At 44.6% G+C, this 24,698-nt stretch overlaps 1 protein-coding gene across 1 annotated transcript in view; it reads right to left on the reverse strand.

Moving 5' to 3' along the window:
- The window catches only part of HBS1L (HBS1 like translational GTPase), a 300,920-nt gene that overhangs the window by 230,313 nt on the left and 45,909 nt on the right, over positions 1-24,698 (reverse strand). The gene's annotated exons all lie outside the window — the stretch shown is intronic.

Consider the following 24,698-nt stretch of genomic DNA (forward strand, 5'->3'; position numbering starts at 1 on the left):
GCATGATGGGACCACCGTCTTGAATGTTGGTATATAAAAAAGTTAAATAAATAAATAAATAAATAATATTCATTGGGGACATCCTGAAAACTGGCCTGTTTGTGGCTCTCAAGGATCGGAGTTTTCCATCCCTGGGATAAGAGGAGATCAGGGAACAGAGATGGGTTTTGGGCAGCTGTCCTGATCAGTGGCCTTCTCTGAAGTGGGGGAGAAGGTATGTCGCACAGGAGCTTCAGTGCATGGCTGAAGACGTACTGTAAGTAGGGGAGGGGGTGTCGACATTTCTTGGACTTACATTTTGAAGAGGAACAGCTGTACAGAACTGATGGATGCATCTGTCTGGGGGTGGGGTGGGGGAAGGTTTGACAACCTGTGATCTTTCATGAGAAGCTAAAAGTCTTCATTTAACAACAGCTTAAAGCTGAAAGGGATGATGCATAGCATGCACATGAACTTTTCTACTACCCCCAGAAAAATCAAACAAAGCCAATGAAGAAAAGTCACAAAGGCGAGAAACTTACAAATGCACCTTTAAAGAATAGGGATGAGGAGAAAACAGGAAAGGGGAGGAGGAGAAGGGAGATAGTAAGTTAAGGAAAGAGCAATTATCGGGAATATGTGCACAAATGTTTATGCACTGGGTAACAGAAACCCAGATGAGGCTGCAATGGCAGAGACTTGCCGGGGCATTGTTACTATTATAACATGGGAGTTTTGGCTTGTCATTTGTAGGGAACTGATTATTAAATTAATATTGTATTTTTATAAAATTAATAAAAACTACATAAAAATAGTGAATGGGAGGATAACGGATGGTAAAACGATTGGCTAAAGAACACCTGAATATTTGAGGTGATTCCTTGTTGCATTCTACCCTCTCGCTATTATAAATGTTTTAAAGTACATATATTTAAATTTAGAAAGGAAAATATTTAATTTTTAGGATAAAGTATAGGGTATTATCACCACTTATGTGTATATGATATTGATGTCCTTATTAAGCTACCACAAAGTTAAATAGGACATCTTTTTGCAGCCTAGATGAATGCTGGGCCCCACAAGGGAGTCTTAGTTTTTCAAGCTACAGTGCCTGGCAAAGTTCTTCTCGCCCTCTACCCAAAAAAAACTATTGACTTAAACTTAAAAAAACTATTGACTTAAACACCCCTGTCAATTGAGTTTAAGTTAATTTATTTAAATAATATTATAATTTAATGTTATCAGCGATGTATCTCTATTTAATTATGTTGGATTGTAAAGCTTGTTGCTAATTTATGTTCATTGTAAACCGAGGTGATGTTTGCTAACAAACCGCGGTATATAAAAACCCTTAAATAAATAAATAAATAAATAAATAAATAAAATTAAATTAAAGTAGGAGGTTGTTTTTTTTTTCATTGATCTACACAACATACTCCACACTTTCATCATGAAAGCACAATTATAAAAATATTCTAGAAGTAATTAAAGAATAAAAATAAACAAAAAGACTTAATTGAACAAGTCTTCATTCCTTGACTTAATGGTACAGTCTTTGTTCATTCTTCTTAGCAGAAGATTGTCTGTAGACTGTAGTCTTCAGGTTTTGCCCCAGATCTTCTGTTAAGAGTTAGGTCTAGCCTTTGACTGGGCCATTTGAGGATATTCACTTTCTTCTTGCCAAGCATCTCCATTTTTGCTTAGGACACTGTCCTGTTGAAAGGTGAATCTTCTTCCCAGTCTATGGCAAATTGGAACAGGTATTCCTCCAGGACCTGCCTATAACTCTGCACCATCCATCTTTTCCTTGATTTTCGTAAGCCTCCCTTATCCTCGGTGCTGCAAAGCATCTCCCACAACATAATGCTGCCCCCACCATGCTTTACTCTAGGAGGGTGATGGGTTGTGTTGTACACCACACATATTCCTTGCTTTATACCTGTTCTTGTAAATAACTTTGTATATTTGTAAATAAATGAGAATGACCCTGTTTCTTTGCAAATGCTATACTGCATAGCAGCAGTGACTTCCTTCTTGCCACCTTCCCATGCAGACCATGTTTGTGGAGTAATTTTGAAACTGTTGAACAGTCAACATTTTCCCCAGTTTCAGTCAGAGACCTCTGAAATTCTTTTAAAGTAATCTTAGGACATCACAATGACCTTCAGCAGTTTCCTTAAAACACAGTCACGGACTGCGGAGGGAAAGCCTGATCATGGCAATGTTTTGGTAGGGTCACACTGTTTCCATTTTACAGTGATGGACCTGACAGTGACCCAAGGGATATGCAAACACATTGAAATTATTTTTTTTATAGCCTTCCTTTGAATATTATTATCCCAGAGTCCTTCTGGCAGCTCTTGCTCAGCATGCTTGATTTATTTACAAATATTTGATATTCCACTTTTTGCTAGAAATGGTCTCAACGTAAGGATATACAGTTACATCAAAGGAAATAATAATTTAAAAATATTGAGTGCCATTATAATGGTCTTAAGATCTGGATAAGGAAACATTATGCCTAATAAGTTAAGGGAAGGCTTGGTCGAATAGCTTCCGGAAAGCAAGGTGGTTACAGTTTGGTTCCAGGCAGATAGGCAGTGGTACCTGGTTTCAGATCTTGGGGGCAAAGCAGCTGAAAGCCCTCAGTCTTGTGCAGCTCCATTTTTCAATAGACAGGGAAGGAGATGGAAGGAGGACCTTTTGTAAGGATCAGAGGTCTCTAGCAGGGCTGTAAAAGGGTAAGGAGACCAGAAAAATAGTCAGGGGCTTGACTGTTCACACACTTGAAGCAGCAAAGAGTTTTGAATTTAATCCTGGTTTCAATCAGTAGCTAGTGTAGTCTGTAAGGACTGTGATGATTTGGCCCCTTCCAGGATGCTGGCAGCTGTATTCTGTACGAGATGAAGTCGTTTCAAGCAGGTCAGGGAGATATCAGGCAGTATAGAGCTACAACAGTGCGATCGACTAGTAATTAATGTATGGATATCCGACGCGAGGTTGTACTGATTCAGATCATTACATAATTGTCAAATCTGGTGGAGGTACATAAAAGAGGCTCTAACAACCTCTGAAATGTGAGATTTGACCTTTGCTTCAAATTCACTTCATCCAAGAGTATTCAAATCAGCTCAGCTATTGTGACTGAACACAGGAGAACTCTATATACATTACCATGGGTCTTAAGGCAATTTTTTGAACCAGAGCTAATACAGATTTGCTAAGCCCTCAGATATGAAGACTTCTGCAATCAAGACTTCAGATTTTATATTCTTAATTAACATAGAAACACAGAAATGACGGCAGAAGACGACCAAACGGCCCATCCAGTCTGCCCAGCAAGCTTTCACACTTATTTTTCTCAATCTTATCTGTTATTCTGACCGCTGAGGTCAGGGCCCTTATTGGTAACTTTTTGGTTGTAATTTCCTTCCACCCCCACCATTGATGTAGAGAGCAGTGCTGGAGCTGCATCAATGTAAAGTATCAAGCCTAAATGTTTAGGGGTAGTAACCGCCGCAATAGGCAAGCTACTCCCACACTTATTTGTTTACCCAGCCTGTGCAATTTAGTCCTTTGGTTGTCTGAATATAAATCCTCTTTTCTTCATTCCCCCCCTGCTGCTGAAGCAGAGAGCTATGCTGGATATGTATTCCAAATGAAGTATCAGGCTTAATTGGTTCGGGGTAGTAACCGCCGCAACAAGCAAGCTACTCCCACGCTTATTTGTGAATGCAAATCCCTTTCCCCACATTTCACCTTGCCGTTGAAGCATAGAGCAATGTTGGAGTCGCATTAACCATGTGTATGTTTATTGAATAAGGGTATTAATCTCCAGGTAGTAGCTGTCATTCCCGCAAGCCACTCCCATGCCTCTTCTCTTCATTCCCATCCTCCAGCCTTTATGGATCCACAGTGTTTATCCCACGCCCCTTTGATATCCTTCACAGTTTTGGTCTTCACCACTTCCTCCGGAAGGGCGTTGCAGGCATCCACCACCCTCTCCATGAAGAAATTCTTCCTGACATTGGTTCTGAGTCTTCCTCCCTGGAGTTTTAAATCGTGACCCCTGGTTCTGTTGATTTTTTTCCCAACGGAAAAGGTTTGTCGTTGACTTTGGATCATTAAAACCTTTCAAGTATCTGAAAGTCTGTATCATATCACCCCTGCTCCTCTTTTCCTCCAGGGTATATATATTTAAGTTCTTCAATCTCTCCTTATAAGTCAATTACTTTTGGAATATTTCTAAAATTGTTCTTTCGTGATGAAAATGTAGAGTATTGTTGAGCAGATCAGGGAAAAGCTTTAATACATTTTGATTTGTATTTTTTTTTTAAGGCAGAAAAATGTGAAGAGGTATAAAGGTGTTAAGACTTTTGTAAGGCACAATGCCACTTAAGGACCAGCAGTAACACATACAGATTAACCCTCAAAACTCCATAAGAATTTGGCTATTTGATAAAAAGTTATTTTTTACTACCAGCTGGGGGGATTAATGTTCTACTCACAAGATTTTTTTACAAATTGGATTACGAAATTTAAATTTACATATTGGATTACGAAATGCCTCTGATTTTGGTACCTTGAAATGTTATAATATTTATGTTTATATTTATTTATATATATATATATATATATATACATATATATAGGTTATAGTATGTAAATCAATACCCCCCTCCAATGTATTTCTTCCTTGGTTTTTGTTAAGGGCTATGCCCTAAAGTTAACTGTATTTATCTGTTCCTTGTAAGGGCTTCGCCCATAAAGTTCATGTTTTACTGTAAACCGATGCGATGTGCAAACGGACATCGGTATATAAGAGACATTAAATAAATAAATAAATAAATAAGATGCCTTCAAAAAAAAGCAGATTTGTTTTTCTTTTGTAGGCAATGATAAAAATGCTACTTTAAAGTAAGAGTAGATTAAAAAAAAAAAAAACCCTAAAAGTAAAAGAAACCAAAGACAAAATGAATTAGAATACGTAAGAAAAACAGATATGCATCTATACATATAGTTATATAAAAAAAACACAAAGATAACCATAATCTACATCTTACTGATTAGCTATTGACTATTCTTTTTTGTATGCCAAAACAAAGTGTACTTTTAAAAAGCACATGACTCAAAGCCTTTTTTTTTTTTTTCTCTTGAAGTCTGAAAAGTTTCATTTTTTCCATTGCAGGTGGAACCAAAATTTAAGTGGCTCTGAAAGGCAGCAGCAAACATTTTGAACTGTACACTGCCTGCTGCTGACACACATTTCTCTGTGAAATAAGCCACTTCCTCTACAAAGCCCACACAGTTTTACAATGCAGAGGGCTCAGAAAGCTCTGCGTACAACAACATGAGAAAACGAAGGAGAACAAGCTGGAAGGCAGTGCACAGCCGTGCAGGAACTTTCCTGATTTGGCTTTTTTTTTTTTCTTTTGAGCCGGCCGTTTCCTCTTGCTCCTTTTTTGTACTTCCGGCTCAATCGGAACGAATGCAGGGAATTTGGCACCACGAGCCTTAATTCGCAACCGCCCCTATATTAATAGGACCATCCCGCCACTGGTCCTAGCCCAGACCTCCATACATTTTCCTTGGATCTAGCCAGCCAGCAGCTGAGATCACTCTCAGCTTCCCCCTCATCCTCACTGAAGCGTGTGTGTGTGTGTCGGGGGGGAAAAGGGGGCTCCCCCTCCAGAGTCTGCTGCAGCTCCTTTAGGGAATGATTTACTAAAGCTGTACCTACGGGAAAAATGTAGTAACTCAGGCCCTTAATGCACCATTGCTTTGCCGATTGCTATGGACCCAGGTCCCCACCAGTCTGCCCCTCTCAAACTCCCACTTGTCCCCAAGCAGTTTTATCTCACTTTCAACCCCTTCCCACCACCATCAATCTCAACCCAGACCCCCAACTGGTCATCCCTCCACCTCCAGCTGGCCCAGTATAGCTCAGCTGGTGCCCCCACCCCCTGGAGCTTCAAGGCAGGTTGCATTTTATTTCAATGTTTTTATTTTAAAAAATATATTTATGTTCCTCTGCCATTCCTACAGTGCAATGCCCTATTTACTCCACAATCTGAAACTTAACACTGATGCTCTTGCCGCAGCTTATGGCTGGTCCTCTTGCAGCTTTTGCTGCTACCACTACTAGTAGGTGTAGCATAAGCCCTGCCTCACCTCTGTGCACCCCCATAAAGGTTTATCTTCCGGCCGAGCACCGAACAGCTCTCAGTGAGTTAGAGCCATGCAGCATCCCAACTCCTGTGCTAGTCTCGCAAGACTAAGACCAGCTCAGCAGTTTGGGTATCGCATGGCTCAAACTTACTGAAAGCCAGTCAGGGCCTGATCGGAAAAGCATGTTCCAGGGGCATACGGCGATTGCAGAAGCAGCAGAAAATAAGGATATTTGTGGCAGAAAAATCCCAAAAGTTAATTTCTAGGTGCCATTGCAACCTGGAGCCCAGGAGTTTTCAAGCTCCACCCTAGTCTCATCATCGTAGCAATGGTCCCGAGGGCAGGAGCCATGTATCAGGGCTCCTTCCAGAATCCTGTATCATGGGCTCTAAAATCTGGCAACCAGGCATCACCTTTGAGCAATAACCACAACTTCCTCTCCCTCCCCCAGTCCCATCCTGAAGCTATTAATGCTATCTCCACAGCATCCAAATCCCCAGCTGACCAAAGGAGAGGAAGATTTGACTCTGGAATCAAACTGGAGACTTCCCAAATGGCAGTGCACAGGACTGCCGCTGAGCCAGCAGGCCAGCCCAGGAACTTGGTTTTAATACATCATAAAACTAAACTAGTAACCTAGTATTTAACACACAACAGTGGAGCAAGCACTCATGGACTCAAATCTTAGCTCTGCCACTGTGTGTGACCCTGTGCAAATTCATTTAGCATCCCCCTCTGTGAGATCTATAGTTATTGTAATCTGGTCATAGCCACACATTTCTCCCTATAAACTTAGAACTTGATAACATCAAAGGTGCCACCCGTGCTCAATAATGCCCGTTCCCAACGTATGAGGGCCCTGGAGCTCGATGGCATCCATGGTGGCCCATGTCGCCGAAGGCATCCGGGGCCCTCAAGGCCTACTGCACCCAAGATGCTTGAAGGTATCAAGGATGTCCATGCCGCTTGATGGCATCCATTGTGCCCCATGGCCTAATGATGCTCGACTACGTCGAGAGCAGCCTGGCATTGAACAGCATCAATGGCGAACATGGGGCTCAATGGTTTCCATGGTGCCCAATTGCATTGAACATATCCATGGCACTCACACCTGCCATCCACAGACCTCTATGGCCCTTGAAGGTAGTCTCTATGGTGTCAAGGGCGGCCATGGCGCTCCGAGGTATCCACTGCACTAAACACATTCCTGACGCCGACACGTCAGACCAATGGTACTCTGGCATGGACATGTATAGGCACCTTTATCCACATGTTTATTAACTCCTTCAAAAACGTGAAGCAGATTTGTGAGGCAAGACTTGCCTTGGGTAAAGCCATGCTGACTTTGTTCCATTAAACCATGGATTTGCTCACTGTCCCCCTTCCAGTCATTAATTAAAATTTGATCATATTATGATCACTATTGCCAAGCGGCCCCACCACCGTTACCTCTCTCACCAAATCCTGTGCTCCACTGAGAATTAGATCTAAAATTGCTCCCTCTCTTGTCGGTTCCTGGACCAATTGCTCCATAAAGCTATCATTTATTCCATCCAGGAACGTTATCTCTCTAGCGTGACCCGATGATACATTTACCCAGTCTATATTGGGGTAATTGAAATCTCCCATTATTACCGCACTACCAATTTGGTTAGCTTCCCTAATTCCTCTTAGAATTTAGCTGTTGACCTCAAATCCAAGCTGCCAAATAAAACTGGAGCCTAACATGCAATTCCACTGTGCCTCCCATCTTCCTTCTTTACGTCCCCTCACCTTCTTTGCAGTTTTATTCTACGCTCGTCAATACTTGTTCATCATTCCACATGCACACAAAAAAAGATCTAGATGAATTGCTTGAAAATGTTAATGTGTAGGTGTGCCATGAATATACCCTGCTTTGCTCTTAGTGTCATCAGATTCTTATTTTAATTTGGATCAAGTTTTGCACGAGTTGAAATAAGAACATAAGAAAATAATAAGAAATAATAAGAAAGTTCAGCATGGCTTGACAGAAAGTTTCCTTCCCAATGAGAGCACAGTTAAGCAACACGTTACCTACAGAGACGGCACCAGCCATGACAGTGAAATTTGTAAAATTAGGACAAAAATGTGGCAGCAGATATTAAAAAGTTCTCAGAACATCCTGCCCATTGACTTTTTGTTCTTTTCAATCTCCTTTCCATGTTGCCAAATATTAATGTATTTCTTTACACTTTTACATTTGCTTGGACTGGTAGGATTGTATTTTAATTACATTCACACCATGTTTTCCCGCATCACACTTCCAGCATTTCTCTTGTACATGTAAGTAGTCAGATATAGCAGAGGCACTAGGACACACTTCAGATAACCATCGCCTTATTAGTGGTTCTCAAACTCAGGCCTCAAGAATCCCCACTCTCAATATATCTGGCATTCAGAGTAACCAAAGTATGTAAATCATTCTGCTTATCAGAGCAAGCAGATGCAAATTCATCTTATGAATATTCAACACAAATATACCAAGAAGCCCCAGCATGTCAACTTTTCAAAGATTTGATTAAATGAATGCTGGATTGGGTTCAATATAGTTGGCAGTAACCAAAAGTGTGGCCCTTCAAAAATTGCATCTGTCTTCTTTGACAGTAAAATAAAGGGAAAAAATGTAATCTCTCTCTCTGTATGTATATATATGGGTGTATAAACACACACACAGAATTTATATTAATTCTGAACAACCTCCAGACAAGGCCTCTCTCTTCCCCTCATTGTGTCCTTGTCACGAGTCAGGGACCAGGTATATCTGACAGGGCTTCAGACTGTGAACTCTTTGGCTTTGGCTGCTTGAGCTGGACTGAGACCACCATCTCATTTCACACAAGGCCACCTGAGCTGGGATTTAAACCAGTGGCCTAGAGACGAATGTTACAATGGTTCCCTTGAGCCTCTACTGGTTGGAAGCTGAAATTTCTTATCAGGGGTTGAAGGAAGAGGCTTAAAAAAAATGAATACACATCCTAAAACTAAGATGGCAAAAGAGAGAACAGCGTTGAGTTAGTGCTAAAAATGTACAGTTCCACCCTATTTTTTTTTTTTACAGGTATTTATAAATTATCTTTCAGATCAATATGATCAGCCAAAGTGATGTAAAATTAACAACATTAAATATACATAAAATAATCCCAACCATACCTCCATCAACAACACATTGGGAGAACCCTATAAAAAAAAAAATCACATTACAAATGAAATTTATTTACCAGCTGAACACTCACTAATAAAGCCTCTTTACCATCAGATAACCCCAAGTGAATTGCTTTTCTCTTGAACTCCCCCACCACTTCCATTAAATGAAACGAGACGGCCATGAGGAATACAAACAACTAATGGCTACGCCGTCCCACTCAGTCTGTACATGTGTAGGAGTGGTGATAGTTTACTGCACACAGCAGACACCTACCGCACGCTAATACCACCTAGAGGTTCCTAATCCCGAAACAAGCAAGCCTCACCACGAAAAGTTAAAACCCTAAATCACATTGGACCAAGTAACCTCCCCGAATGTTCAACTTCAATTTTCAGTACAATCTGTTCTGCTGGTTTACCTGGTGAACTGAGGTCACGGACGGACGGAGATAGATGGATGGACAAGGTCTATTTATCAGGCATTTGCTCTTTCATCTTGTTAAACAAATGTCTAATAAAAAGCCTAACTGGTAAAGTTATGGGTATTTCTGACATTGCTTGCTAGGAGTGAGAAAACAAACTTCAAAACGCTTTTCAAACCTCCTTCACCCAATGGATTTCTGCATTAGGAAGAGCACGTCACTCATCTAACTAGTTCATGAAAGCTATGTAAATGAATACACTGTGTGATGTAACCTTTATATTACCAATAAGGCTTGGAAAAACAAGCCTCCAACCTTAAGCATTTTTAATCTTCGGAGAACAATGGGCCTCATTTTCCATCCGGATCGCACGCGAAAAGTCCCTTATCGCGTGCGACACCAAAATGGGGGCGGAGTCGGCCCCGGAAGAGGAGGAGTCGGGGCATCACCGGGGCCGACTCCGCGAAGATGCCGCGGATGACGAAAAGGTAAGGCCCTTTTCGCATCTGAGTTTGCGCCCAATAGCTGCACCTTCTATGCTGGCGCCATTGGGTGCGAAACCGGCAGCGATCGCACCGCGACGGTGCGATCGCTGCCGGCTAGCGCAGGACCGCCCCCCCACCCCTCATTACCTAAAGTATCGCAGGCCTGCGATACTTTAGAAAATGAGGCCCAATGTAAGGTATAACAATTTAAGTTTCTAATCAACAAAATGTACATGCAAGGATCTGCCTTACAGAAGTGAGGTGCCAGAAAGGATTTTTTTCTTTTTAGATCCAGGGCACAAGTTATTATTATTATTTTTTTTTAATTTATAGGTGTTTTTATATTTCATCTCTTTCAAAAAATGAATTTGTTCAAAATGGAGAGCAGCAGCAGGAATAATGGGCATAAATGAAAAGCATCAAAAATTAACTCAGTGATAAATTTCTACAAAGGGAATAATGCTGGAGGGAGGTTGTGTCGGGGGGGTAGTGGGTCCTGCAGTTTTTCTCTCTTTTTTTTTTTTTTTTACTCTTTTACGTTTCCAGCTCAACAGGAACCAACTTCCTTTGGGTGATGGTAACAGGAGGCTTTCCTTCCCAGCTTGCCAAGGTCCCCCCGCCAGTTACATCCCTTCCTAACCCCCCTCAACATGGCAATGCTCTTGGGTCAGTGGGAGCAGAGGAAAGGAAGGGGGGACAGAAATCGGAACTCCTTCCAGAACACAGGGACTGTAACTTTTAAGCAGGCGGGCGCACACTACTCGGCCATTTTATAATATACGCGCGCACGTTACAAAACAACCTGCCCGTGCGCGCAGGCATGCTATTTTAAGTAGACGTGCGCCCATGCGTGCAAACGCTGCTTTTACCATGTTAAGTGTGGGGGGGGGGATTTTAAAAGACCCGCGCGCCGTCGTCATTACCAGTTCTACCAGTTCATTCCCAGTTTGCCCAGGTAAGCAACAGGACTTCCAAACCCCCCCCCCCCCCCCCCCAATTTAATAGCCTCCCTTCTCCCCATTAGCCTCGACCCTTAAAACCCTGCCGATCTGTCTATTTTACCTTTTATTTTACAGCCTGCACGTCCTGCATAGCAGGAGTAAAGTTACGTGGCGGAGGACCCTGGCTCGCGCCTGCGCGCGTGTAACTATCTGCACGCCAATTTCAAAGTTAAAATCCAGGAATGCCCATGCCCCACTCTTTTTTAACTTTTTATTTGTGCGCACAGTGGCAAGCGCACGCATATCCAGGCGGCTTTTAAAACCCGCTCGGCCCGCCCCGGGCCGACCTGGGCACCCATCTCCCGGTTCTGGCGCCAGCCAGGCTTTTAAATATCACCTTTAAGCCGGGCAACTACACGTCTCAGCTGAGCAGTGACTACGACCTGCCCCCCATCCCCTCTCCCTCAGAAGCTGGGACACCTGCCTCTTCCCTGGGAGGGGGGAAATACTGCAGGGGCAGGCCTGGGGAGCAGAACGACCCGAGCTTGAAGTGAATGCCAGATCTTCCCACGCGGCAGTGCCCAACACCTGCCAGCCAGATACCGAGGTGGGACAGCTCTGCGCATGGCTGATCAAAAAGATACAAGGAAGGTTTTTGTTTCCCTCTGGATCATCACAGACAGACTAGTATAAAAAAAACCAAAAAGAAACGTGGAGGTTTAGGTGAAGAGGCTTCAGTGATGCATTTAAATGCTCCAGTTGAATAACTAATCTGCTTTATCCCTGAAATTTGCAGCTCAGATATAAAAAAAAAAAGACCCAGGAGATGCACCTGCGAGCAAGTCTAGTAACACAAAATTTCCACCAGAAAAAGCCCCATCGTGCATTTTTTGAGTGACTCAAATTTATAGTAAGACAAAACAGTAAGTTACCAAGAAAGAACACGCTGCTGAAAGCAAAGTTATCGCATAATTTATTCAGGTGCAAAAACTGATGTACAAAGATATGCAGAATGGATAGCAACACGTTTCTGTTGTTTAAAAATACTGACGCTTAAAATGAATAGAATACACTGTAAAGAATGTAGAAAAATACCTTAGGTTGTCTTTCACAACCATTTGAATAACATCTTTTTATAAACATAACCCTGACTCTGTATGAAATAACAGATTGCAAGTCCTGATTTACAATATGATAATTATTACACATCTGAGTTTAAAAAAAAAAAAATAGAAATGTGTATATACATCGATAATTAAGCCAAGAGAACCGGCACGGTAAGGAAACACTTATAGCAGAACACCATTTAATTACAGTACATCACATGTGCACACGCAGGCTAAGACAGGCGTGAGTCCTTAATCGTGAGCTTTGAAAGAGTTATTTAATTGTATGTGAAGGGGATGGTGCGGGGAGGTGTGTGTGCGTGTGTGTATTTGTGTGTAAGCATACACGAAAACCCCAGGTGCCCTCCTGCCCCTGCTTTGTGGTGAACCACAACACACACTCAACTCCTCTTTTCTCAGCGAGCTTTTTATGCACCTGCTTCCATTTTAAGATCACCACAAAGCCTCCTCCACCAAATTCACTTTCCAAAAACGGCAGGGCGCGCGCTCCTTAGTTTGAGCAACCATTAACCTGCTGCGGCAGTAAGGGAGCAGTTCGCGAGAGCCAAGGGAGGCCTGCTGCTCCTCCTTTGTGGGCCTCAAAGCCTAAGGAAGCCTTCTCGTCGGGACAGACTTGGTTTCACGGTGCCGGTGGCCCTTCCGCTTCACTCTGACAAACCGCATCGTCGCCCTGCCCCGAGATGGATGCGCCGCACCCGTCTGGCGTGGCCATCTATCACCATGTACCAGTGGGGGGACTACAACCCAACCAGCAAGACATTCACGGTTTACACATTTTTCATGGCGGTCATACGCAGCGGCGGCAGCAGCGCTTTATAGGTGATCATTCTGGTAGAAGTGAGGGAGAGAGAGAGAGAACTTGGAAAACAGATGTTTAAAAAAAAAAAAAAAGTCTTATGTCAAGCGGCAAACAGGTGAGTGAAAAAGAGAAGCAGGAGGGGAAAAAAATGAGGTTAGAGATTTCTTTTTTTAAAACTTTAAGACGCAAGGCAGGTCAGATAAGAGAGAGAGAGAGCGAGCTGCTCCGCGGTGTCTTCAAGTCCCTCCCCACTTCTGTCCCTATCCGTCTGACGTGTTCACAGGTGCACGCTGCTATTTAAACATTTCCTCTGGCACTAAAAGCTAAGTTTGGTGCCAAAACGCCAGAGAGAAAAAAAAAAAAAAAAGTTGATAATCAAACTAGCAGCAGAAATAACACCCACTTCCCTTGCCACTTATAAACTAGTGCACGGAATTTGCTGTGTTTGGCTTAAAAATGCAGTTTAACGGGCCCAAGTGTAGGCTACCTGCACAGCTCAAGGCTCATCGTAAAACAGCTGAGAACACAGTGCAACTTACCCCCCAAAAAAAAAAATCCTCAATTAGCTTCCCCTAGGACTTCCGCTGCCATCAAACACTCGTTCACAAGACCAGAAACTAATTATTGGAAATTCCCATTTTATTTGTATCCTAAACATTTTTTTTTTTAAACCCTACCCCTGGCAAGGTACTGGATGCAGTAGCAGCAGCAAGGAAATGATAGGTGAAGGGCTGATTTTAAAATTCCCTATCAAATGTTTTTAAGTTCTTTCAGTCTTTTTGAAATGTATTTGGTCCGATTGCTTGCATCCATTTTACAAGCACAGCAAGCAAGCAACCAAGATCTCCAGGGTCATAACACAGGTACCGTTACGTTTCCTTAGAGGCTGGAGCAGCACGCACACCCCTTGCACCAGTGAAAATGACTTGGTCTAAAATTAATTTGTGCCATTGTAAAAAAAAAAATAATAATAATAAGTTGTAGCCTCTTTATAGCGATAAAGTACATTTTGCAAGGAATATCACTCACCTTCTACCAATCAAAAACTACTTACCACTTTAAGAATATATATTTATTTATTTATTTATTTTAATTTTCCTGAGAAGTTTCCCTGAGCTCTCTCCCCCCGTCCAACCCACCCCGTGCCTACAGACGGCAATGTGGTCACAAATCAAAAAATGACCTCACGCCGACTGCTTCTTATTGGCCGTGACGTCGCATACTGCACGAACCAATCCGATGCCATCTTGCACGACGTTATCTGCGACGCTGCTCTAACGTGAACGCTGGGACACGGAGGAAATGCGAGAGAATGACTTTAAGAAAAAAAAAAAAAGTTCTTTACAAAACGGCTTTAAAGTTGTCATAGATTAGAGGGTATGGTGGCCCTACTGATCCGAAAGTATTGCAAATTGCACCGAGCTTTCTCTTTAAGAGTTGTGGTATGAATGACAAATAAAAAAATAAAAAAAAGGGGGGGCGGTTTGTAGAAGAAGAAGAAGAGACTGAGAAGAAGAAGAAGAAACGGAGAAGAAGTTGGCAACAGCTGCCGCACAGGCTCGCTGAACTGCAGCCACCTCCTCCTCCTCGCGTGACACCAAGTCGTGCCGGCGTGTGACCGGGGAAGAGGAGGAGGTGGTGGCGGCAGATGCGGCACCCGTACCGGCTCAGCACCCACGAGCCTCCGGCTCGCTCGCCACGAGCCCACCACCCCAGTCATGCGACTGTGCGCGCATAATTCTTAAGAACACAGCATCTTGCAGACCGTGGGCTTCATCTATACAGGGGGTTTTCTTCTATTTCCCCCCACGGGAAAACTTTCTGCAGATCCGCTATTTTCGCTGAGCTGCCCCCCCCCCCCCCTAAGCTCGACTAGAGGTGAGTGCAGAGGAGCCGCCGCCATCCTACTGGGAGTCCGTGACTTCAGGAGCCAGCGTGCAAGCTTTGACAGAGCCCACTGCCACTGGTCGCGAGGCCGATCGGCCCAGAGGGCCGGGGAGGCCCTTGCAGGCAGACACTAGCAGGAGGTGGTTTTTCTCCCAGAGAGCTGAGCCTCGAGAGCCCCCCAAGACAGGAAAGCGAGTTAAGTGGCTGTGACTGACGGCATCGGAGACAGAGGAGAGGCAGGGCCCAACAATCCAAAGAGAAGATCAGAACCCGCGAGGCTACCTGCCCTGACCAGCCCTGAAAACCGGGACCACAGAAGTGCAGACCTTCAGGCCTCGCAGACCCTGAAGGGAAGTTAAGCTGGCAGACAGTGGCAGGTGAGTAGAAAAGATTAGAGCGAGTTACACTGAGGCAAGGGAGTCAGGAGAAGGGATGGGGATCTTAAAAATAAAAACCTACTCTTGAGGGAGGTAGGGGACTGGGAGGAAACAGAGCTGATGAGCATTTTTAGCTACTCCAGTGGTGCCTAACAGCTTCTAACCGTTCTATCACATGCGAGCAGAACTCCTGATGGACCTGTCAGCTGGTTTTTCTCTTCCCTTTTCCTGCCAGCTGTGTTTCCTTCTTCCCCCCACACCTTAAATACTATCAGGTTCAAGCAACTCCCTCCCAAATGCATCCCCCAACAATTCTATTTGTTCTTTCCTCCAAGTAAGGCGAGAGGTGATCCCCAACGCACAGGATGCCTGTGATGGGAACAGCCAGAACGCCGTTCCCTGCACCAGCCCAGCTCATGAAAGCTTTTCTTCTGCGCTGTGCCTACAAGGACGTGCATGAGTCCTTATGTTATTGCCCCATTAACCCAGTGATAAACAAGAACGAAATGCCTATAGGACTCTGGAGACCGCACCTTCAAAAGGATATAAACCAGTTGGAGTCGGATGGCTATTAAAATGATCAGTGTTCATCACTGTAAAGCATATGGGGATACAGTCACAGATTTAAGTATGTATACCCTCGAGGAAAGGTGAGATGGGGAAATATGACAGAGACATTTTAATATCTCCAAGGTTTCCATGCACAGGAGGCGAGTCTCGTTCAATGGAAAGGAGGCTCTAGAACAAGGGGTCCCTGGGTGAGGGTGAAAGGGGACAGATTTAGGAGTAATCGTAGGAAATATTTCTTTACAGAGAGGGTGGTGGATGCATGGAATAACTTCCTGGTGAAGAAGGGAAAATAGTATCTGAATTCATGAAAGCATGGGGAAACCCTGGAGATCTCGGAGGGAGTGATGAGAATTGTAAAGCTAAATTAGTCAGGCAGTCTAGACAGGCCATACAGTCTTTTTCTATGTTTCTAAGAGGGGCTTTTCAACTTAGCAGTCTCTTCAAGCCAAAGCTGAAATACTCCCAAAAGATGTACGGTGCTGGCCATGACCAGAAGACAATTTATTAAAAGGCAGTTCAAGGTTTGGTACTCGGCAAAGGAACTTCTGAGCTCCTTAGCTAGCAGCACTCGGCCTCAGTGGACTACCTGCAGAGATGCACTGATGAAACTTGGGAAGTTACCACAGAAATAAGCAGCAGCATGATGGGGCTGGAGAATTCAGAGACGTCTGTGTATACAAGGAGCAATCCAAAAATATATCCTACGGGAAACAGAGGCCTGAAAATGGAGGAACTAGCAGGATGCAGAGAAAAGATGCACACTGGGGAAGGGAAAGAGAAATGCACTTGGGCATGAGATTGGAAGGACAGATGAGGCCTCTGGATGCAAACAGTAGTAAACGATGTATACAAGGAGAGGGGAGATATAGAAGCAGGGTGAGGTGGTTTATTAAAAAAAAAAAAAAAAATCCTGGAACCAGGTAAATTGGGCACATGATTGCTAAAATTCAGCAAAGCTGTGCACCAAAGAAAACGAAGGAAAAGCAGCAAAAAAAAAAAAAAAAAAAAAAACTAAACTAAAAACTAAACTAAAAATAGAAAGAAAGAAAAATAAAAATAAGAAAATCCAAACAAAAGAAGCAAAAACACAACCAAAAGAAGTGAAAAAACAAGAAAAAAAAAGAAGGAAAACATTTCCCCTGACTCCTTAAAATACTTGACTGGTGCCCCAGTTTACTAAATATATTTCTGCCACTGGGGAAGAAAAACGAAAAGCAATACTTGTGAAGGTAAAGGCCTGAAACAAACACGAAAGGTTGGCATGAAATGAAAGCATGGTTTTCAAATTACGAAAACAATAAGGCTTGGGAACCTTTTCATGCTGCCTAGTTTCACTCCTGGTACAGAAATGGTTATGACAACAGTTCATTATGTGAATTGCTGTGCAATAATCACATTACTAAATATTAGAGGGTTTCCCTATAGGGAGCTAGGTAAGAAGCCGAGTCAGCTGGCGACCGCAGCCATAAACCTAGGGCAGGTCAGCTTTAAAAAGGCCTGGCGTTCCAAACTTCCTGTTGAAATGATCCGACACGCTTAGCCAATGGATTTAAAATAAAGAAGGTATTCTAAGTGTTGGGGGTATTATGGACAGGGAACAGTAAAATACGTAGGGGGAAACAAAAAAGACTTAAGCAGGTCCCAATCAAAAATTTTTAAGAGCAAAAAAAGGGGAGAAATTATTTTTTTAACTTTTCCCTTATTTTTATATTTTTGCCCCTCCATCCTTCCTGGCACGACCTCTCATCTCCCTCAGCTTTCTTCCACTACCGCTAAGCACATTATTCCTCTACTCCCCATATAGCACACCGGTCTAGGGTTTATGGTGAGTGCTCTACCATTTGTGACGCATTTGAATAAACGTGGATGAGCAATGTGTGAAAATTACTGGAGGTGCAGGGAGGGTTAGGACATGAACTCTCAATTTTGTTGGGAAAGCGATCTTGTAAAATTAACGTATTAAACAAGTGGCTACTACTCGAACTTTCACAATTCATATAGGTTACAGCAGCTCAGTCGATGATATTGCTTATAAACCATACAACCCAAAATACAGCCACTGAGCGTAATACCCTGGCATACATGTGGCCCCCTGAAGAAGCAATTTACCATGGTGCTGCCAGCACCCTACAGGGGCACAAGTCCAGAGCTGCATTCCCCAGGGGTCCTACGAAGATCATCACCGCGGGAATCATCAGTGGCCTGCTGAAAAAAAGGGAGGTCAGTGGCTCCTGTCCCCCCAAACTCAGGGCTACAATTATAACACTCCAGCATCCCAGCTGAAGGGTTCTCAACTGCGGGTCTCTTCCAGCCCCGAGTGCACTTTGCTGGAAACAAATTCACCTGTCGGAGAGCGAGCGCTTCGGGAAGGCATAAATCCATGTATTAAGTTATTGCGTACACGAGGCTCTTCCTCTCCGAGGGGTTAAGCCAGAGCTCCACAAAGCCCTGCAAAACCCTGCCTGCAGGGGATCTGAAACATTTGAAAGCACAGAAAGCATGCGCCGTGCTCCCAGGCGACCACTTGCCAGCCTGAGAAGTAGCATCGTCACTAAAAGCTCTGCTACCGCCTATACTCCTCGCACCAGGGAACTAAAGATGGAGCCGGCAGTAAGCTTTGCAGAAGATTTGATTCTCACGAGCAAGAAAAAATATCAGTAAACTACACTGAAAGTAAAATCTTATACCTGGCACGCCGATGGAATGCATTTAGGGACCCGGAGGAGATGGTGTCGCCCATCTGCACAGCACAAAAGGCAGCAACTCGCTTTAACAAAAACCCCCACCCGCTCCAGCAAATTTTCCTGAGCTCAGCAGAGTGCCAGTCAGCTTTACATTCACAAGAAATACTTCTCTAGCAATAACATGGAGCAACAGGCAAGGGACAAGAGCTGATGAAGAGGCCTGCTAGTACGTTCAGAGTGGGTGAGAGAGGGGAAATCGAAAAACACCTGGCACCGCTCACAGCAGCAAAGCAGCCCCAGTGCGCGCCGGTGAGACACCAGTGACAGGGATATAAGCACAGACGTCACCATATGCACCGATTCCAAAAGCCCTCCCACGGCTTTCCCAGGGAAGAAATGCGCTCACCAATAATTTCAGAGGGATGGGGTGGTGGCAGCAGGAGTACATGGAGTGCTACACTCCCTGCCTGAGAAGGGAGTCTCCAAAACCCAGTATACATGCACAGCTATCGTATTATATAAAGATTGGGGGGGGGGGGGGGGGGGGGGGGGGGGGGGATTGTCATGGTTTCTCAGTCTTATTTTATTAATGGCTTGCTGGTCTTGTAACTGATGGGCAGGGGGATTGGTTGGCTGCTTTACCAGGGGTGGGGAGTGCCTGTGTTTTATTATTTGGTGATGTAAGACATTCTGACCAGTAGGTCTTACGTTATGCCTTCACGATCTAGCCACACATCGTTGCAAGACTGGCTGTAGTAAGAAGTTAATACATGTAAATGATATGCATCCATATACACACACATGCATCTACACGTGTGTGTATATCCACACCGCATACAGGGCCAAGGAAAGGAGCCACTGCCAGGCCGGGCCCAAAGAGAGAACAAGCACTCAGGGCGATAGCCATGCAGAATGGCGTTTTGCACACTGCAGTTAAGTTTCACGCCGGCCAGCCAGTGATTGAGGTTAGGCGTCTGCTGCAGGATGAAGAGCCAAGCTGCACGGAAACGGATACTGAAAGTGAAAAGCGCCACACGCCACAGAGGCAGCAACAGCAGACCTTGCTTTGTCTGATGAATGCTTAGGCTTCACAAATGAGCAATGCTTACTTCTGCCTAGCAAAGTCGCCAGGAAAACAGCACCACAGAGGTACAAAAAGTGGGCAGTCGAGAGACACTAGAGCACGTGCTTTCCCACAACGCGTGCAGCCGAAGCAAGCACAGCAGTGGTGCCATCACACAAACCTAATCCTAAGCAGGTAAACTGCACGAGGAGAGAACAACTGCTTGTCAGGAGCAGCACAGAAATGGCCCAAGAAGAACGAAAGTGGAATGTAGCCCTCTTAAGCCCAAGCCATGAAGCTTTCCTCCCTTCTTTGTTCCTTTCCAGACTTACCATACTACAATACGTTAGGTCAAACCAAAGCTCACTCTGGGGCCGATGCAATGCACTGCGCTCAGCCGAGCGCACGGTTAAGCCGCAGTTGGGCGCGGGTTGTAGAGCGTTCCTTAAACCGGTACAGAAAAGCACAACAAAATGCTTTTCTGTACCGCCTCCTACTAAATCAACCAAAAAAAAAAAGCGCCGGCAGTCGGGTGCAGGGAAACGGGCGCTCAATCGACAAGCGTCCATTTCCTGAACCCCTGGCCGCGCGGCGTTTAGGGAAAACAGATGCCAATAAACTCTGCGTCGGATTTCCTAACCGGCGTTCGGCCGACACACTCGGGGCTCTCCTTAGCAAGGAGGCGCTAAGGGCGCGCAAGCGACCCTAGCGCCTCCTTGCTAACGTGACCCGGGGGGTGTGCGTTAAGAAAGCGGGCGCCGACTGTTCAGGCGCCCGCTTTCCGCGCAAAAATATTGCATCGGCCCCTTTGTAAAGAAATTCCCACAAGGTGACGCCTGCATCACTTTGGGCTCGTGCATCTGAAACGGGAGGGTGGCAAGAGAGGAACGTTGTCCCTCGCGCAACGAGGGCGGGCGGGAACAGCCCCCCCATCCTGTCGGAGAACACGAGGACCTCAAGATGCGGCCGGCAGACATCATCCACAGAGACAAAATGTGCCAAATACCAGAACTATCTCAGGCACCCAATAACTTATCACATCACTAACAAGGAAAACAGATGCAGCGTCTCACTGACAGCAGCTTATAAACTAAACTATACTTATCTGGGTTTCCTTTCTGGTATAAAAAAAATAAAAATAAAATTGAATCTGCAAACGAATGTGTAATATTAACTTTTTTTTTCTTTTAAAACTTGCATGTCGTTTAAAAATGCCTCTCAATCTCATCTCTGGCCCTGAGGGACATGCTCGACATTGGCCTGAAACTGTTTTTGGATGCAAGATTCCCGAAATGAAGGAGCGTGAACAAAAATACAAAACTAAAACAAAAAAAAAAAAGATGATGATTCCTCCCCCATTAATTTAATAAAATACTAGTAAATCCTGGCACTGATAATCAGTGGCTAAAAGGAGTTGCTGCTTTTTCTGCTGTGCCTCAAGGCCTCTATAGTCCCTTCCCCTTTAAATTAAAAAAAAAAAAAAAAAGTACAATTTCTACACAACTAACCAATGAACAATAAAGCATGATGACAGTTACGTGACGGATAATGACACAGGTCGGTTTTTCCACACAGTCAGTGCAAAAGTCTAAAAACATCTCTAAAAATATCTTACAAATCTAATTAAATACAGTAAGAAGAATTTAAAAAGCCTTACAACTAGAAGACTGAAATATGAATCCCAGCTTGCAAAGTGGCCCCCATACCCTAGGCTAAATAAAAAAAAAAAAAAAAAAGTATTTTAAAAAAATTGGCTCAGCAAAGGATAAACAGTAGATACATCATCCTCTGTATTTTTTTCCTTTGGCATCATTCTCTCGTAAAAGCTTTTTTTTGGTTGGCTTTTACAATATCGTCTGGAGAAGGCGTTTTAAAGTCGAATGGCGTCAGGGCTATCGGAGGACTCCCGTCTCCATCTTTTGACTCCTGCGCTTTGCTAGCGTAAAGAAAAGTCTCCCGAGCATCAAAGACGTCCCTCTTGCAGTATCTCGGGGTGCATCGAAAGCAAAGGGTTAAAGCGAAAGCCGACGGCCTGGCCGCCAGTGTCTTTGTCCAAGACAGGCTCGGCGTTTCCTTTCTAGGCGCACGTCCTTTATTATTATTATTACACAGTTTGCTTTCCTTAGAGAACCCGCGGCACTTTCTTCTTTGTTTGGAGCTCGAGGCCTCAGACGGGGGGCCGAGCATGCCGGGCGGGTCCGACGCAGGCTCTGGGTTTTTAATGAGGACGCTCAGGTCAATCGAGGAACCAGCGCCCGCGGCGGGCCGACGCTCCGCCGCACCAGGCACGAGGCAATCCCGCGCCAGAGGTCTTTCCCCCACGCTGCCGGTTTCGGCAATTAAGTCAGAAAAGGAGAGGTGCCTCGCTCGCTGGCCTGCCGAGGACCGAGAGAAGGCCAGAGAGGACAGGGATCCCGTCAACTCCAGCATCTCGTGGGAAGCTCGGGACTTGCTCGCCAGCTGCGACAGCGGCGCTACGGATTCCGGACCCTGCTCTGCGATGCTGACCAATGGCTGGCTCTGAAGGTCATACGGCAGGGGAGAGCTTGCCCTTGGGTTAATCCCTTTGTGCTCCTGAATCAGGTCGGCCAGCGAGGGGCTTCCATATTTTGAAACCTGAAAGCTCTCCTTTTCCAAGGACGGATCTCCCTGGGAACTCTGAAGCACTGAGTGGAGACTGCCAAAAAGCTCGGTATCTCCACAGGGTCCATGGCCTGCTTGCTTATCAGGTGCCATATCTCCTAAGAAGCTTGTTAAACACAGAGGACTTTCGGTGCTCACAATGCTGCTCCACCCTTCGGCAGCTTGTGCAGCGAATGGCTCCCTGCCTGGCACATTCGAGGAAGTACCAATTCTGTTCTGCAGCACAATTTGTCGTCTCTGGGGTGAATTTTCAGGCACCTCTGCCTCTATTAATGCAGAAGCCAGACCAAATCCAGTTTCACTTTCAGGGTGTGGAAATAAACTCAACAAGCCGGTGGCATTCTTGGATGACCTGCTCGTTTCCTGCTGGCTGCCGGGGTCAGAAAATGATTCTTTTGGTATGTTACTCACAAGGGCAGATAATGACAACGCTTCGGTCCCTGCCTGACAAAAATCTAAACTTGTTTGAGTTTCTGGGGGAATCTTGATTTCTGCGGTCCCAAAATGCATTTTGTTTCTTGGCCCAGCAGAGGAAGCAGATGTGGTTTCCGCTTTGGCTATCGGGACTCTGAGACCATAGGATGTATCAGTGTCATATGAAATGTTTTTAGACAGACTGGACCAATTGCATGCATGAGATAACCCTTCCACAGAACAAGATAAGGCTCCTTACCTTACGATAGCCAACACGTTTCAAATGGATAAGCAGCCATGGGTAGGGAGGGAGTCCAACATGCACAGAAGATAAGATCGTCAACCATGGTCAAGAAGGAAGAGGAAGAAAAAAAACAAAAAGGCACTTAATCACTAAATGTTACTGAAATTTATTTATTTCTTAATTAGCAAAACAGGCAAGCACATTAGCACCATTGAAGTAACCTGTGATGGCTGTTTTTAAATGGGTAAAAATGTGGTAGATGTTTTTATGCAATGCCGTGTCGGGCTCCTTTCTCCCCTAGACACTGCTGCAGGAGAGGAGAAAATACGACGTGGCCTGCGGGAAGCACCTGGCTGTCCAGGACGGACCGAGAAAGGGTTATCAGTCAGCATCGTTTCAGGGAGGATGGGGGTGGAGAATGTCTCAGCAACACAAAGTAGTTCTGGAGAATCCAGCTTGTGCTCAGGAGTTTATCGTTGAGCTCACACGCCCGCTTTCCCAAAACTTTCAGAGCAGCTTCTCACCTTACCTGTACTGCCTGCAGTCGCCTGCATGTCAGCGTTTATTTAATGGAAAAAAAAAAAAAAAAAAGATGTACTGGTTTTGCCTGTGTACGAAAGCCTTTTTTCTTATTTTTTTTTATTTCATAAAGATGTTCTATGCCATGCTAAGACCCTGCTCAAAACAAAAATGTTCACAAGGATATTACCTTGCCTAGACTCCTCAGGTTAGATGGCAGAAAATGGACAAGTCATGCCATTTTGTTTGGTCCAAAAAATGCACGGGGTCCCACTTATACAAGGATTTCCCTTCCTTCCAGGACAAAGACGTCAAAACGTTTACAGAGTTCTTACAAAAACGTAAAGCGATGCGCGTGTCAAAAGTGGGAGGCGTACACGCAGGCATTGCTTATTCGCGGCCGGCAGGTTTTATAAGCCTGCCACGTACGCGCGCAAGCACCAACGTGAGAAAAAAAAAGGTGCGGAATGGGGGGACGGTCATGGGCCTTCCGGGGCGGGGCCAACAGATAGGCGCGTTCCAGGCAAAGCCAACGTGGCGTGCGTCCGGTTCATTTCAGCACAAATTTACTTCTGCTATTGATACGGATGGACGTCTGAATAAAAGTATTTATAGCCACGTATGAACTGCTTGAAGGGTCTGGAAAACGTGGGGGGGGGGGGGGAGTGCAGGCTAAAGAACCAGGGGGTGGGACTGACTGGGCAAACTGGTGGACAAACTGGTTAAACTGGTCATTTCCTTCCCGAACTTAAATTATTACATTTTCTCACTTGCGCGCTTGTAAATGCTTAAAATTAGGAGCATGCTTCCGCAGTAATCCTCTCCTGTAACATGCACGAAGGAGATAAGATTTCAGTGTATGTGGCTGCACGCCCATATACACGCACATTTTGAAAGTTACCGTCTTTTTGTTTTAAATGCGGTAGGATTTTAGATTTATTGCAAATAAGCCAACATCACTCAACCGTCAGCAGCAGCAGCATGCCAGAATTCAAAATATTGTGCACCAACAATAAATGCTTAGGCAGTGTGACGTGACCGAGGGGATTACTCGGGCTTGTGTGCCAAGCAAGCAGTTAGAATAATGCATCTAAAGCAGCAGCAGTGGAATAAAGCCTACCAACATGGGGAAAGCACTACAGTCACTGGGAATCTTCAACCCCTGTATGGTGCCCAGTGCATGCAATATTCAGAATAAGAACATTGTCTCA

Source organism: Rhinatrema bivittatum, chromosome 3 (genome assembly GCF_901001135.1).
Source record: "Rhinatrema bivittatum chromosome 3, aRhiBiv1.1, whole genome shotgun sequence".
Classification (NCBI taxonomy): domain Eukaryota; kingdom Metazoa; phylum Chordata; class Amphibia; order Gymnophiona; family Rhinatrematidae; genus Rhinatrema; species Rhinatrema bivittatum.